The 17,344-nt window shown below is 42.3% G+C and overlaps 2 protein-coding genes across 5 annotated transcripts in view; one reads left to right on the top strand and one right to left on the bottom strand.

Annotated features, from left to right (window-relative positions):
• C2H7orf50 (chromosome 2 C7orf50 homolog) overlaps positions 1 to 17,344 on the bottom strand; it is a 250,345-nt gene that overhangs the window by 109,767 nt on the left and 123,234 nt on the right. The gene's annotated exons all lie outside the window — the stretch shown is intronic.
• Positions 1 to 17,344, top strand: part of GPR146 (G protein-coupled receptor 146) — a 63,075-nt gene that overhangs the window by 29,926 nt on the left and 15,805 nt on the right. For 2 of the 3 annotated variants that reach the window (XM_029057778.2, XM_029057779.2), the window contains one exon: positions 11,818 to 11,900. The exons of the other annotated variant lie outside the window; for it this stretch is intronic. The gene's annotated coding sequence lies outside the window, so the exon portion shown is untranslated. The remainder of the gene's footprint in view (positions 1 to 11,817; positions 11,901 to 17,344) is intronic. 3 annotated transcript variants of the gene reach the window in all.

Genomic DNA, 17,344 nt, shown 5'->3' with positions numbered 1-17,344 from the left:
ATGAAGGTGATCCCTTCAATTTCTCTTTTGAGAAAGGACACAGAGAAACATAAAATCAGCAGGCTTTTGTACCACCACCACCACCACCCTACCCTGAAGATAATGGCTAAACAGGAGCTGAATGTTCACAGAGCAGCTATTTTTACATTCTTTACTAGGGGGCCATTTTAGCCACAAGTTTACTGGCTGTGGCCCCAAGGCCCTTTGCAGAATGGAAACTTTTCTTGAGTTGAGTTCCTTACCAATTTCCAGTATGGGGCATGGTTTTCATTAACATACATGGTGTTATAATAAATGATGCACTTCCTTTTTCGCTTTACGATTCTTCAACACGCGACAGCTCTGGCAGGAATGTTTCCTATTACTTGAAACATGAGGAATCATTACCAGCCCAAATGCTTTAGTGAGAGGGAGAGAGGGAAGGGGACAGAGCCCTGGGATTTGAGAGAGGGGAGAGGGAGGAGAAAGAAAGGGATGGGCAAATATAATCCTAAACTGTATTGAGAAATTAATATTTACTTAGTGCTCATTGTATGCAGAGGACAGTACTCATCCTCTGTAGTCAAAGATACAACCAGTGAGGTCAACTTTCCCTGTAAGCTCGAGTGGGATTGAAAAGGCCAGTTCAAAGTTTGGCCTGCCCCATGTACCTGTCAAGGTTTTTCTCAGAAGCAGAAGGGCATGCAGTTGAGTTGGTTTTTCAGTAGTCCTTATGGGTTGCTTCGAGCTACCCAAGGGCCCTCATCTACTCCAGTGTCACTATCACTCCTCATTGCAAAACAGTTGAGGAATGGGTCTATGGTGGTGGGACAGAGTATCTCCATGCTCTCCCCTCACCAGTGAAAACTATTTTGCGCTCATTTTCAACACAGTTATTGAATAATGATAACAATCACTAGTATATTAATTATAATAATGCTGGTATTTGGTAAGCACTTACTATGTGCAGGGCACTCCTCTAAGCACTGAGGTAGATACAGGGTAATCAAGTTGTCCCACGTGAGGCTCACAGTTAATTCCCATTTTATAGATGAGGGAACTGAGGCCCAGAGAAGTTAAGTGACTTGCCCACAGTCACACAGCTGACAAGTGGTGGAGCCGGGATTTGAACCCACGACATCTGACTCCCAAGCCTGGGCTCTTTCCACTGAGCCACCCTGCTTCCCAGAAGCATGATAATTATTATTACATGATAATAATTATTATGGTACTTGTTAAGTGCTTACTGTGTGTGAAGCACTGTTCTAAACTCCGGGGTAGATACAAAGTAATCAGATTTGATACAGTCCATGTCCCACATGGGGCTCACAGTCAATCCTCATTTTACTGATGAGGCAACTGAAGCCAAAAGTGGATTGACTTACCCAAGGTCACACAGTAGACAAGTGGCAGAGCCAGGATCAGAACCCAGGTCTTTCTGATTCCCAGACCCATGCTCTATCCACTTAATCACGCAGCTTCTCTAATGAGACCCTCAAATTAGAACCATAGCAAATGAATCCAGCCACCACCTCTCTTAGCTGCTCAAAGGTTGTGCTTTCATTAGTTTCATAAATGAGCTACTTCTAGGTATCCAGTCAGACAACTAAGGCAGGAGGTCTGGCCAGTTAGCAATGGCGGCAGCAGCATTCAAGCACTTAGTACAGTGTACTAAGCGCACACAGTAAGCGCTCAATAAATATGACTGGATGAATGAATGAATGAATATTCCAGTGTCTTTGGCCTACTATATCTACTCCAATCCTCAAGAAACATGTTCCATCTGAGGGTATGAGCATATGTGGGTCTCAACGGGTGTACCTCTGCCTGTCTGTTCCTCCCCCTGTCTCTGAAACTGTCAAGTTCTCATTCTGACTCTTTTCCTATTCGCTTTCCACCAACATGTTTGAACCACTGGTTCAGCTGGTGGAAACCCTGCATTCCAATCCACTTTGAGATCCAGAAAACCTGGTCACTTTTCATATCACTTGGCATGGGGCAGGAGAAAAAGCCATCCTGTTCACCTTCTCTGGTCCTTGCCCACTACTTCTGAACATTAAGCACTTAGTACAGTGCTCTGCGCAGTAAGTGCTCAATAAATATGACTGAATAAATGTAATGAATGAATGAATATCCTACCCTATGGTTAGGCACTAATGCACAGAATGCCAGAAGATTTGGTCTCTAAAGAACATGTGGAAATGGGATTTAAATTCCAGCAGTGGGCACTTAAACTCTTTTATGGAAGGTCTTTCTGGCTGTAATCAATCATTACAATAGTCTCTATTGAGCATCTGAGTAATGAGACATGTAGCTTAGTGGATAGAGCAGAGATCTGGAAGTCAGAAGGACCTGAGTTACAATCCTGGCTCTGCCACTTGTCAGTTGTGTGTTCTTGGGAAAGGCACTGCATTTCTCTGTGCCTGAGTTACCTCATCTGTAAAATGGGGGTTAAGACTGTGAGCCTCAAGTGGGGCAGGGACTGTATCGAACCCGTTTTGCTTTTATCTACCCCAGCCCTTAGTACAGTGTCTGGCTTAACTGATAGCTTTTTTGTAATATACTGGGGGAAATGTGGCACTCCTCCCCCCTCAGGGTCGCACCCGGAGAGTTTCCAGTACTCTAGCAGTCTTGACTATGGGAGAGTCAAGCAGTGGCATTTCCATTCCTAGCTTGGGCAGTGGCTAGCACTTGGAAGGTGATCTGCTACAAGTCAAAACTCACTTCTGCTAGTCAGCAGAGCCATCGGAGAGAGTAGAGGACAGAGACAAGTTTACTGCTCAGAAGGAGGCAATGGTAAACCACTTCCATATTTTTACCAAGAAAATTGTTTGGATACAGTGCCAGAACGATTGCAGATGGAGGTGGGGCATTCTGGGAAAGATGTGTTCAAGGTATCGCTATGGGTCAGAAGTGACTCAATAGTATAAGACCATAAAATTCACTCTTCAAAGGTAGTAACATTTTTATTATTACTGTATCTGTTAAGAACTTACTTGGTGTAAAAACACTGGGGTAGCTACTAATTAATCACAAGGGGCTCATAGTCTAAACAGGGGGTAGAATAGGTATTGAATCCCCATTTTGCAGAAGAGAAAACTGAGGCAGAAAGAAGGGACTTACCCAAGGTGACATAGCAAAAAAATACACACACACACCAGACTCTCCCCACTTTTCAAGCCTTACTGAAGGCACATCTTCTCTCCTCCAAGAGACCTTCCCAGATTAAGCTCCACCATTTTTCATCTCCTACTCCCTTCTGCATCACCCTGACTTGTTCCCTTTGTTCTTCCCTTCTCCCATCTCCACAGCACTTATGGAGGGATTTTTATTTATTTGTATTCGTGTCTGTCTCCCCATCCCCATTAGACTTTAAACACTTTGTGAGCAGGGAATGTTTCTATTGTTGGATTGTACTCTCCCAAGTACTTAGTACAGTGCGCTACACACAGTAAGCACTCAGTAAATATAACTGAGCATATGGCAGAGCCAGGACTAGAACCCAGATTCTAACTCCCAGGCCCAGGCTCTTTCCATTGGGCCACAATGCTTCTCCAGTATGTTAATATGTTTAGTATCAGTACCTAATACAATAAAAGGAAATGATGGAAAGAATCATTGCCTTAAAGATGAGAACCTTAGTAAATCCAGCTAATATGTGACTATTCAATTTCTTCCTCCTTTATTTATTAATGTTTAACTCCTCAGAACTTTTGCTCAGGCATCATTCATTTATGAGAAGCAGCGTGGCGCAGTGGAAAGAGCACGGGCTTTGGAGTCAGGGCTCATGAGTTCGAATCCCAGCTCTGCCACTTGTCAGCTGTGTGACTGTGGGCAAGTCACTTAAATTCTCTGTGCCTCAGTTCCCTCATCTGTAAAATGGTGATTAAGACTGTGAGCCCCACGTGGGACAACCTGATTCCCCTGTGTTTACCCCAGCGCTTAGAGCAGTGCTCTGCACATAGTAAGCGCTTAACAAATACCAACATTATTATTCATATAGGGAAGAAAAGCTCTACCTCTTCCAGTGAGGTCAAGTAGCCACTGGCTTCTTTGTCATCTGAGACTAATGTTGGGCAGCTTTGTTTTTCAAGTTTGGTTTGATTTTCACACTTCCTTCCTGCTGGGGTGATTTCAAAAATTATTTTTGGATGGTCCCTTGCTTCCTGCAGGCAAATGTTTTTGTTATGATTTCCACTGTGTTTCTTTGAATGTTGATTCCAGTGTTTGGAAGGCTACCCTCAAAACATTTAGCTACAATAATGAGCAAGAGCATCCCCCTCCCCTCCTCATCCCTGTAGATTCAGCTCCTCTAAAAAAGAAAAGCCCTATGGCCTGCCTTCTCAAACTGCCAAAACCTCCCCTGTTTGTCTTCACCAGACCACTGGTCTTCTCACTGTATATTGCGATTTCCTCTGCTCTCCTTACTCAGCCCAAAGATCATCTTCTGAATCCTTCAATTTGGGAGGGAAAAGGAGCCACTGAGAGAATAAACTTTGATCCTTTATTTTTTTCCAATGGTATTTGTTAAGCCCTTGTTATGTGCCAGGCACTGTACTAAGCACCGGGGTAAATACAAGATCACCAGCTTGGACACAGCCCGTGTTTCATATGGGGCTCACAGTCTTATTCCCCATTTTACAGTGGAAGGTAACTGGGGCACAGAGAAGTTAGGTGACTTCCCCAAAGTCACACAGCAGACATGTGACATAGCTGGGACCAGAACCCAGGTCCTTCTGACTCCCAGCCCCACGCTCTATCTGCTAAGCCATGCTGATTCTCATCCCTCATTGCTGAAGGAGCATAAATGCAACATTTTTCCCCCTTGAAGTATTCTTTATTGAAAACAGAAAAGAAACTTGACCCAGAAACAGAACGAATACAGTCTCTCATGATGAACCAGAGAAATGACCACCCACTTCTCTGCTTAAAGTCACATGATGGTTGCAAATCCCTCCCTTGACAAAGAGGCCTGTTAACCAGAGTGAAGCTGAGAGTCAAGAAGGAAAACCTCCCAGAGTGGGAAAACCACTCCAAAATCACAATTGTCAAGACCCAGCACAGCACTTCTCCCCCACAAAGCCTCACCCCCATCCCACATCATTATTCTTTGATTTCCCATGAAGGGTCTGACTGATCCTTTTCCTTCACTTCTCCCTCACAGCCCCCACATTCTCAACCAGCCAAATCCTTACAGAGATAATCAATCAAACATATTTCTTGGGTGCTACTAAATGTAAAGCACAGTACTAAACCCTTGGGAGTTAGCAGTCAGGTTCCCTGCCCACAGCGAGCTTACAATCTAGAGGGGGTGACAGACATTAATACAAATAACATATAATTTAATATGTACATAATCCATATCCACAATCCCAGTGTAGATTAAGATTTCCTGATGCTACTACACATCCCAACTCCCAACAGCACCCTCCTTCCCTACTCTCCCTGGAATTCTTTAGTGAGAAAAAACATCTTGTTGTCTTCTTCCCTTTAGATACCAAGGACCATTCTACCTAAACCTTAAGATTTCTCTATTTGCTAGTCAATGTACACTCTCTGGTTTTTTTTTAATTCATTTTCTCAGTTGTAGCAAATAAAAACATGTTTGGGGTAGTGGGGGAGAAGGAGGATAAACTGTTCTGCATAGCTTTCTTCTTGGTTCTGCTCTTCCTATTGGATTCTTAGATGAAATTTTGTTTTCCACTCAATTGCACAATGCATTATTCACCCCTGACTAAATGGCTGAAAATGTCAAAACTTCCTAGAATGGCCTAAAGCAAGATAATCCATGTACCACATGCACAGACTAAGTCTGATAAAGCCATTTAGCAATAGTCCCCCCAAAGCAATAGAGGACTTCACTGTACAATACAATAATCCTGGTCCAAGTTTTATGTAGGCTTTGACCTGAGAATTCAGCAAAACCTCAAGTGAAAAACGGTATAAATCACTGGGTGGTTTTTTTTCCAGATTGAATTGCTGGGCCTGAACCAAACTAAAAATATTCTCAGGGATTCCATAATTTCCAGTGTGAACTGATCTAATTCATATTGATTAAATCAGTATGAATCAGTACAGCTTGATTAATTTATATCTACTTCAGTGCTTAGAACAGTGCTTGACACATAGTAAGTGTTTAACAAATAGCATAATGAGAAGAAGGAAGAAGAGGAGGAGGAGGGTAGTGAATACTGAAGTGCTTCAGTGTTTCCCCTTTTCCCAACTTCTGGATAATTCCTATATCTTCATATTGCCATTCTGTACTTTATGCAAAATACTTTGTCAATCTACCTCCCTATAACCAATACTTTCCTCACAAGGATCGGTGCATGGTGCTTTAACAAATACCACAATCATTATTATTATCTGAAAGGCCATCTTTGATAATCAGCAGGCATTAATTTTCCAAATCACTCAGAATTTTGAGAGAATAATACAGGATAGGCCATACCCCCCATCTCTCATGTTCTGACTCCTCCAAGCCTGAGACAAAGAATCTTCAACCATAAATTAACTGGTTATCAAGATGGATTCTGTGTTTCCAGTCTCTAAATTTACTTTGTCTTCAGCTTGAAAAATAGCCCCTTCATTCCCCCAACCGAAATATTGGGGGGTGAGGGGGAGACCAGGACATGGTGAAGGGAAAGAGAAATGGAAGGGACAATGGAGAGAAAGAGTGAATGAGAATGAACATGAATTTTTGCACAATCATCATCAATGGTAATTACTGAGCACTTACACTGCATAGCAGTGTACTAAGTACTTGGACAAATACAATGCAATAGAGTAGGTAGACAAGATCCTTCCCACAGAGAACTTCAGTCTAGAAGGGAGGCAGATATTAAAATAAATTACAAATTGATATGCTAGTAAGTGCTGAGGGATTGGGAGAGGGGCATTAAACTGCATAAGGGGAACAGATCCAGGTGCCTAGGTGATGCAGAAGGGAAGTGGGTTTAGACAGGGAAGGCCTGCCTCTCGGAGGAGATATGATTTTAGTAGGGCTTGCAAGGTGGGGAGAGGAACAGTCTTATTGGGTGTGAAGGGGGAGGGAGTTCCAGGCTAGCGGGATGACATGGGCAAGGGGTCAGTGGTGGGACAAATATGACTGAGGTACAGGGAGTAGACTCACGGTAGATCAGCGAAGTGTGCGGATTGGATAGTAGTAGGAAATAGGTCAGGTAGGAGGGGGAGAGCTGATTGAGGGCTTTAAAACTTATGGTAATGACTTTCTGTTTGATACAGAGATAGATGGGCAAACTTTGGAGATTTTTAAGGAGAGAGGAGATGTGGACTGGTGGTTTATTTTTTTTTAATGATCTGGGCAGTAGAGTGAAGTATGGACTGGAGAGGGGAGGGAGAATAGTCAGGGAGGTCAGCGAGGAGGCTGAAGCAAAAGTTTTCAGGATATACATGCTTGTATCAGTGTGAAGAACTAGTCATTCTTCAAAGACATCACAGAATTTGACCACAAACAGGTCAAACTGCTTGATATATCAACCTTGCTGTCTACCTAGACCAATGTGTTTTAATTTGACACAGTTACCAAATATTCAGGCACACCTGGATTTGTAAGAGTGTACACTTTAAAATATTTCAAAGGACTCCTGCTCAGGGAAAACTTAATCCTTTACACATAGATTGGGTATCTTATGTGAGACAGGAACTACATCCAGTCTTTTATATCTGTATCCACCCCAGTACTTATCACAGTGTATGACACATAGTAAGCACTTTATTACTACTAGAAATGACTTCATAAAAGACAAACACTGTCAACACTGGCCAAAGGTCAAGCCTTTTCAAAATTGAATTTGCCGAGTCCTCCAAATTCAGAATTTTCACCCACTGATATTCAGGCACAACTATAGACTCCCCTCTCTTTAGTATCAACTAAGTTTGAAGTGAAATCTTGTCTTTTCTAGTCTCAATTTAGCACATTCCCTTTAAATGAATCCAAGAAACTGACTAGCAACCACCACCGGCTATACATCAGGGAGGAATGAAAGCATTAGAAAAATATACCTAGGTGATGACTACTGTGGAAAACGGCACATGACGATCCTAAAGGATGGGCCAAGTAGGCTCCTAAAACTCTTGGAATTTGTTTGCCAGGATCAAAAAGAACTATAGTACCACTAAAAGTCAGTCATCCACAAGCTTGTCATCTAAAGCAAACTAAAGATGTCTGATGACCAAACACCAATGAAGCTCCTGTAGGGCTCATCCAGTATAGCTGGACAGCAGCCTGGCTGCTGGAAGTCTGGAAACAGAGGTGAGGGAAGTGGAAAGAAGGCATTAGGTGATGCTTTCCCAGTGGCCGCTCTCTTTTTTTTTTCTTTTTAATGGTACTTGTTAAGTGTCACTATGTGTCAGGCACTGTACGAAATGCTCAGGTAGATTCAAGATAATAGGTTTAGATGATATCCCTGTCCCACACAGGGCTCACAGCCTTAGCCCCCTTTTTACAATTGAGGTGAATGAGGCACAGAGAAGTGAAGTGACTTGCCCAAGGTCACCCAGCAGGCAAGTGGCAGAGCTGGAATTAGAACCCAGGTCCTCTGAGTCCCAGGCCTGTACTTTTTCCACTTGACCAGCCTGCTTCTTTCCTCCACCAATTGACGGTTCCAACCCTTCCAAATCCTGATGAGCAAGACATCAATCAATCAATAGTATTTACTGACTATCTGCAGGGGCAGAAGAATCCTGTATCCATTTTTCTCCTGCTGTCCAGGATTGGTGCTTTACCAGAACATAGCAATGAGCAAAATCTCTTAACAAGTTAATGGGGAAAATTTCATACATCAATCCCCAAATTCTCATACAGTTTTAAAGTTTTTTACTTTAAAAAAGGGCAAATCCTAAGAGCACTATTCTTATTTACACTCACTTCCTTATGTGGGCAGGAAATATTCTATTCAGTAGATCATTTTTTCTGGGATATAATTACAGAACACCCTGTATATATATGATTTCCACGAGGTCAAAATAATGGCATTGATTCTTCTAATTAAACCAGTAGTGTCCTACAGACTAGAATTCCTCTGATAGTCCTCTCCACAGAGGACTACTTATTAATTAACCACAGTGCATGGATAACTAAAATAGAAACACAGGAACCCACTGTTCTTTAAATATGGCCAATCAGACATCAAATATGTATTTTTTTCCAAGCATCACTAACACAGTCAGCTATTATAAACTGATTTCACCATGGCGCTCTGGTTTAAAATCTATAATCAAGCAAATGGATGAAAATCTTCAAGGATTAAAACTGAAGTATGTATATTTGGTTACAGCTGCAGTGACCTCGCACTGAACTGTTACCCCAGATTAGAGATCAAATGTAAATAAGGTCCTGTATAGTCTTTCTAAAAGTGGGAGATAAGAAGACTCTCAAATTTCTGGCCATTAGTTCTGAGTCCACTGGGCTTGGAATGCAATGGAATATTATCAGCTGTGACTTCAGAATCACCAGAAATTCAGAAGACTTTAAATGTTTAGGAATATAGGAAAAGCTTGGAAGTTTAATGTTTTCATAAACTGTCAGAAGTTGCTTTTCATACCTCTTCAGAGGCCAGGGTCCGTCCTATTTACATCTCTCCCAAGTGCTGCCAAGTGCTGTATGTATTTTTTTAATGGTATTTGTTAAGCGCTTACTATGTGCCAGGCACTGGGATAATTACAAGCTAATAAGGTTAGACACAGGCCACGTTCCATATGGTGTTCATAGTCTTAATCCCTATTTCACAGATGAGGTAACTGAGGCACAGATAAATTAAGCATCTTGCCCAACATCACACAGCAGACTCTTGGCAGAAAAGGGATTACAACCCAGGGCCTTCTGACTCCCAGGGCCATGCTCTATCCACTAGGCTATGCTGCTTCTACATCACTGGCCACAAAATGACAGTCACAAGTTCACTTATCAAAGGTGAAGGTTTTAAAATAATTTACCCTGGGGCCCTTGCACCTGCAGTTCATATTCGTGTTTATTGGAGCTTTTGCCCAGGAATAGGGAGTAAGATGCCACATTATGCATTAAATAATAGTTTATAGAACCAACGCTCTGCCCAGACCAGGCTTCCATAGTTATCTCCAGCTTTCTTTGCACTGGAAATTAGAACCAGTCCATAGAAACATAAAAGTAGACTATTTCCACTACTGTAATGGAAATAGTAGTGAGTAACTATACAAGCATATAAGTGCCACACACATAGGCCTGTACACAGAACAATATTCCCGAACAAAAGCAAAGTGCAACCTGACATACTTTTGGGGGAATTATTTACATTCCACAGTCATAAAACCCTTATCTTTCCCTGGCTGAAAGGGTGGTATTTCTTTGAAAGTCTACTTTATATACACACAGACTTTTTGTCATTTTCCACTCTGTTGTTTACTCACCTCCAAAGGAAAGGCTTTCTCTGCAGATAAAACTGTGTCTGGGGTCAAAGCTATTTCTGTTGTTTCTTCTGGAAGATAATGGGGAGAGACTAGCCTGTTGTGGGATTTCAAATTCTACTAAATCCCTATTGCTCAGCACCTGTGCATATTGGATTTTGTCTTCCAAAGACAACACTAGTAATATTTACTGCCATATGACAACAGTGAGAGAGCAGCATGGCTCAGTGGCAAGAGCCCAGGCTTGGGAGTCAGAGGTCATGGGTTCTAATCCCAGCTCCGCCACTTGTCAGCTGTGTGACTTTGGACAAGTCACTTCACTTCTCTGGGCCTCAGCTCCCTCACCTGTAAAATGGGGATGAAGACTGTGAGCCCCATGTGGGACAACCTGATCACCTTGTATCCCCCCAGCACTGAGAACAGTGCTTTGCACATAGTAAGCGCTTAAATGCCATCACGATGATGATCTCCAAGGGTCATGGGCAAGAGTCAGGATTCTGTCAGGACCCTTTGCCGTTGCCCTTAGGTTACCCAAAACAACTTTCAAGTTTGAACAATGCTCAATAATCTCATGACTCAACCTTCAACTTGGAATTACTACAATCTAAATGCAAGTCTTGTGCCTACCTACTCAAATTTTTGATGGTATTTGTTAGTGCTTACTATGTGTCAAGTCAATCAGGTCAGGCACAGCCCCTGTCCCACATAGTGTTTAGTCCAAGTAGGAGGGAGAAGAGGTATTGAATCCCTAATTTTACAGTTTCTACCTGCTTCGATTATATAGTACTCTCCTTGGTGCTCAATACATTAGACACACAGGAAACACTTGATTAACTGATTGAAGTCTCCGTGAATGATCCATTTGCAGGGTAATCTTGAGAAATGTTTCTGTCATGCTTTGAGGGCTTAACTCAGCTGCTGGAGAAAAGGTTCTATCATCGAATGGAAGTTGGAAGTAGCATGATGTAGTGGATAAAACAAGTGTCTGAGAATCATAAAGTCATGGGTTCTAATCCCGTCTCCACCACTTGTCTGCTGTGTGACCCTGGGCAAGTCACTTCACTTCGCTGTACTTCAGTTACCTCATCTGGGGATTGAGACTGTGAGCCCCATGTGAGACAGGGACTGTGTCCAACCCAATTTGTTTGTACCCACATCGGTGCTTAGTACAGTGCCTGTCACATAGTAAGTGCTTCAAAATATTATTATTATCATTATTCAAACAATACCTGAACATCAGTTAATTAAGCTGACAACTATGAAAACAAAGGCTAATTCAGATCATCAAAATTAACGCCTGGTGGAAAACAATATTAGGCAGGCAGTCCTTTGAAAACCACACCAATTTTGTTTGGCTACCTGAAAATTTGGCTGACTAATCCAATCTGTGGTTCAATTAGTTTGGATAACTGGCATCTCGTATTTTCCAAACAGGAGAGTTTCTACAAAAATTTCATTGGTGGCAGTAGGAAATCCCTCCAACTCGGCCACAGAGCCAGCTTCGGATGTTAAGTAAGGTAAGCCACCGCCTCAGGATTCAATGTCAGAGGGGCCAGTGACACAACCACCCACAAGATGGGAGCTAGTCATGGTGGGTGGAAGTAATACGATAGCAGGCAGGGTAAAAATTGGGATCCTGGAGCTGAGCAAACAGGGGCACTTGGGACAGAGGGTAGTCATAGGAGCTGGGAAGGCATGGTCTTCTGCAGAATGCTGCATGTGATATCACATTATATTGCATGTATGTATTGTACAGTGAAATGACAAATGGAACAGGGGCGAATCAATTAATCAATCCGTTGTATTGACTGAGCATTTATCGTGCACTGTGGCCTTGTTGTTCTTGCATTTGGATTTGCTTCCTTTATTCACCCTGCTCTCAGCCCCATTTAGGGAATGTGTCTGTTGATTGTTATATTGTACTCTCCCAAGTGCTTAGTATAGTTCTCTGTGCACAGTAACCACTCAATAAGTACAATTCAATGAATACATACCCATCATTTATTTATTTATATAAATGCCTGTCTCCCCTCTAGACTGAAAGCTCGTTATGGGCAGGGAAAGTGTCAGCTAATTCTGTGGTATTATACTCATCCAAGCACTCAGTACAGTGCTCTGCACAGAGTAAGCACTCAATAAATATGATTGATTGAATGCTGGAGGGGGAGGAAGACAAACTACACTACTGAAATGGACATAAGTGTCATGGGAAGGATTTGGACGATCTTTCCTCACCTCAGGGTGGCCGAATGCCTGAAGCCGGCCCCGCTCACTTACCATACTTCCCATAGGCTAGGACTTGTTTCCTTCCTCATGTGTGCTTTCTACATCTCACACGCACGCCTACTAGCAACAGAATGGGTAGTAAGAGCATAGAAGAGGGTGGCCAAGCCTCATGAACTGAACAGTAAAGCTCAATTTGGAAGGGGCCTATTCCAAGCTCTGCCACTTGTCTGCTGGGTGACCTTGGCCAAGTCACTTCACTCCTCTGTGCCTCAGTTACCTCTTCGGTAAAATGAGGGTGAAAACTATGAACGCCACATGGGACATGGACTGTGTCCAACCTATCTTGTATTTACCCCAGCACCTAGTAGAGTGCCTGGCACATAGTAAGCGCTTAACAAATACCATAAAAAGGGTGGGGGTGGGTTGATGGAGCTGGTGGCGGCATGTGGGAGACAGCTGTGGGGGACGTCAGGGTGGGCTGGGTGCCATGCTCCTTTCAGGTCCAGGTCTTTGAGCGGGTGCCACCGTACCACTGCCAAGAGGGCTAGAGCAGTGGTGTTCTGCAGCATGGGTGGTGGTGACAGCAAAATAATAAATAGCAAAGCATATGTTACCCAACACGATTATCTTGTACCTACTCCAGAGCTTAATACAGTGCCTGGCAAATAGTGAGTGCTTAACAAATACCACAATTATTATTAGTATCATTTAACCATGTGCCACACAGAAAGTGAAGATGAGCCACCGTTTGGGCACCCAAAGAAGGGACAGTAAGTTGACTCCATTTCTTGGTTTATCCCTCCCCAAGCAATTTTTTTTTTTTGGAAAATATTTGAGTGGTCAAGCTTCCAGGAGACTATTACTACTTATGAACCAATACAACATGGAGAATACAGAAAGATGCTAGGAGCTGACAAAATACCTTCAGTGTTCCACACTTCATCTAAAGGCAAAAGAATGAGTTTAAATTTTATCTGGCAAATTCAGTAACTCCAAAGTGCATGGACATGTTGTCGGATCCTGAACCAAAATTAGGGATCGGGGACACAGCATTCTCACGTAGGAGACAGAGGACGGGAAAAGGAAGGCTGTTGTTGTTTTTCAGCCATTTAATCATTTTGAAATAGTACAAGATAACCCAATTATGGTGTCTGAGACCTGTGAGCACTCGCTGTTCTACTCTATCACCTATTTAAATCATTTTCAGACAGCAAAGCTACAGCCTGAAAAGAATATTTTAAAATAAAAGAAGCAAAGGGCTGCTCCAAGTATCAACAAGCTAACATGGAGGAAGCAGTGGGGAAGGGGGAACGGGGGCTGCCTGCAGATTCAAAAGGGAGTCCAGTAACAGTATTTCCATTTTGGAAGAATCTGGAACATAGAAACCAAGATTTCATCATGTGAACACCCTAGTCTAAAACCAAGGTGAATTTAAGCATTATCTGACTCAGCTAAATGAGCAAATTCAGTGGATCACCTAGAAAAGGGGAAAAAAATCTAGCTAATTGGGCTTTTCAAAAATCTCATTAATTTAATGTCTGCAAAGATTCAATGGAAACCATTTGGGTTTAAAAACAGCCATTTTCTCATTAAAGTGATGTTATGATCCTTGTGAGAAATTTCAAAAGATCCCTGTTCAATGTAAGAGCCTGAGGCAAATGATTTTAGTTCAATTTTCAGTAATTGTACTGGTTGTACATATACCGAAGTTGTTTTATCTTATGTAACTTTTCGAAGTCTTCTGTTCCTCTCACTACAATAACACTATTCATTTAAAACACAGAAACAAATGGGTGCTTTTAAAAATACAGACACTGCAAAAATGTCTCTAACTGGGTACTTCGGCAAGCAGCCTTGGGGCAATGATCAGGTCCCAAGATTAATGCCCCTTAACCCTCCTGTCTTAATCACTTAGCGATATCACTTGGGGAAGGCTTGTTTTTGTAATACACTCCAAAGCCAATGAAAGCAGTCAGCTACAGCTTAGAATAGAGACAGCAAGAAAGACAGTGTTTGTGTGTGTTTGAAGGGAAGTTAAGGAGAAGGGAGAGGAGGTCATGTGTGTATACAGAGTTCGGTGCCATTCACCAACAGTAGCACAGTGGAGTTCATGTACTTTCTGAAAGCCGTGATAACCTTCATGAAGAAGTGGAGACATTTCTGCGGTATTTTATCTGGAAAGCGGACACTGTAGAAAGCAAAATGTTACTGCTTGCTATCTAGGAGAGCTTCAGGGAGGAAATTCTCAGGTGAGTGTTTCTACATGTTGGCAATGTGGCTTGTCCTTCTTGATCTGGAAGTCTAGAAAACTCTGCTGTAAATGTCTCAAGCCAACAGAATTGAGCAGTATTAAGCAGAGGATTGTGTGGGGTTTTAGAAGGTTTTTAGATGGCAGTTGTTAAGTTTGCTGAAGGGCTACCTCTCTCACTTGGCTTTGTAGACTAGTAACTGATAATCTGCCCCATGACACAGAGACACAATCTCTCAGCTACTGCTCCTCCAAGGGTTACTATGTGTTATCAGTGAAGGGACTCACTCCAGGACAACCCCTCCAGTGTTTTCCTCCAGCCCCAGCATTGCTTTCAGATTTTAAAACTTCATAGGATCTTTGAGCATCTCTTTTTGGATGCATCAGGTTTATTCACCTATTCTGGGCCTTGTGGGAAAAAGGAGAACAATCCTCTCTAAAGGGATAAACTGTTTAAAAATGTTAAGGTATTGTGACTTCATTTAGCCTGTAATCTGTAATTTATAACTCCAACAGGACAGGCAATTCAATATTAAAGCTGCAATGTACAGTTCCAAGATAATCTTGGGCCAAACAACTAATACGTTAATCCGCTTAAATTTGATTTTTAAAAAAATCGTACTCCTGACAGTGGAATCCTTAGCTTTTTGCTTCAGTGTAATTTAGTATCTGAAGCATCAGTGGAATGTGCTTGTAAAGTGGTCACAAGTCCACCTAGGAATATTGGCAGAATCCCTTATCTTGAGTGAGGGGCACTGAAAATCCAACTGCAGAACCTGAGTCCGACAGAGACAGCAAGGCGGCCTCATATAGAAAAAAGGACACAATTCAGATCAGCCAGACTGAATCCCATTCACTGGCCTTTGGCCACAGTAACTTCTAGCTTTTGTGGAACAGGTATAATTCCTGGGACATGTGCCTGACTTCATAAATACTGCAAAGCCCAGACACTCAAATCATTTTATGGAAATGTTTCAGTACATGTTTACCTTTTTAGTAATTTTGTCTCTTGCTTACCCCACACTGGAGTCACGGACAAAATGTACTTTTACCTTGAACTCTGTGCCTGTTGTCTTAAGCACATTGCAGGTTACAATTGAGAGTATGATAAGCGCTTAGTACAGTGCTCTGAATATGGTAAGTGCTTAATAAATACCTTCAATTGACTAACTACTATCAATCACTGGTATTTGAGTGTTTACTGTGTGCAGAGTACTTACTGTACAAAGAACTTGGGAGAGTATGATACAACAGAAGTAGCAGAAATGTTCCCTGCCCATAACAAGCTTACAGTCTATAATACATAATTTATATTTAGGAGGATTCCCTTTGTGTTTTATGGCTCACCAATGATCTCCACTGTTCAAGATTCTTCTTCGACACTGCAGCAATGTGACATACTTCTTGACACATACCACCGATCTGGGGTGGAGAGGACATTGTACTGAGGGTAGATGCAAAATCAGACTAATCAATCATTTAATGTTTCTTATACAGAACTTGTACTAAAGCCTTTGGGAGAGTATAAGAGTTAGTAGAAATGAACCCTGCCTTCAAGGTGCTTACAATCTAGAGAAGGAGGGAGGCACACAGGAAAATAAATTATAGGTAGGGGGAAGCGACCAGGTTTAACTCCACATGAGTGCTAAAGAAGGAGGTGAGAGGGTGGTGAGCACTCAAGTACTTAGATGAGCAAGATAAATTTTAAGATTAGCCTACGGGACGAGATGTTTTTCAAAACTTTTAACTTCTCTGAGTATCAAGTAGTCACTGCGAAAAATGATGTCCTTGTGGTCAGAAAGAGTTAATGAGGTTTTCAAATATGCCTCACCCTTCCTAGAAGTGGCTTTTGCCTGGGAACAATCTGGCTCACTCGGTGTTTGGCTTCAGTCAACGTAATGATAACAACAACAATAATAATAGTAATATTTGTTAAGCCCTTATTACATGCCAAGCACTGTAATAAGCACTGGGGTAGATATAAGATGGGGAAGCAGCGTGGCTCAGTGGAAAGAGCCTGGGCTTCGGAGTCAGAGGTCATAGGTTCGACTCCCAGATCTGCCACTTGTCAGCTGTGTGACTGTGGGAAAGTCACTTAACTTCTCTGTGCCTCAGTTATCTCATCTGTAAAATGGGGATTACCTGTGAGCCTCACGTGGGACGACCTGATGACCCTGTATCTCCCCCAGCACTTAGAACAGTACTCAGCACATAGTAAGCGCTTAACAAATACCAACATTATTATTATAAGATAATCAGGTCCCACATGGGGCTCACAGTCTAAGTAAGAGGAATAATAGGCAGTGGATCCTCATTTTGCAGATGCGGGAACGGAGGCAGAGAGAAGTTAACTGACTACCCCAAGGTCACACAACAGACAAATGGCAGAGTTGGGATTGAACCCAGGTCCTCTGACTCCCAAACTTACAATAATGATAATAATAAATATGGTATTTTTTTAAGTGCTTAACTATGTGCCAGGCACTG

Source organism: Ornithorhynchus anatinus, chromosome 2 (assembly GCF_004115215.2).
Source record: "Ornithorhynchus anatinus isolate Pmale09 chromosome 2, mOrnAna1.pri.v4, whole genome shotgun sequence".
Taxonomy (NCBI): Eukaryota; Metazoa; Chordata; class Mammalia; order Monotremata; family Ornithorhynchidae; genus Ornithorhynchus; species Ornithorhynchus anatinus.
This window is presented reverse-complemented; position numbering and strand designations above follow the sequence as displayed.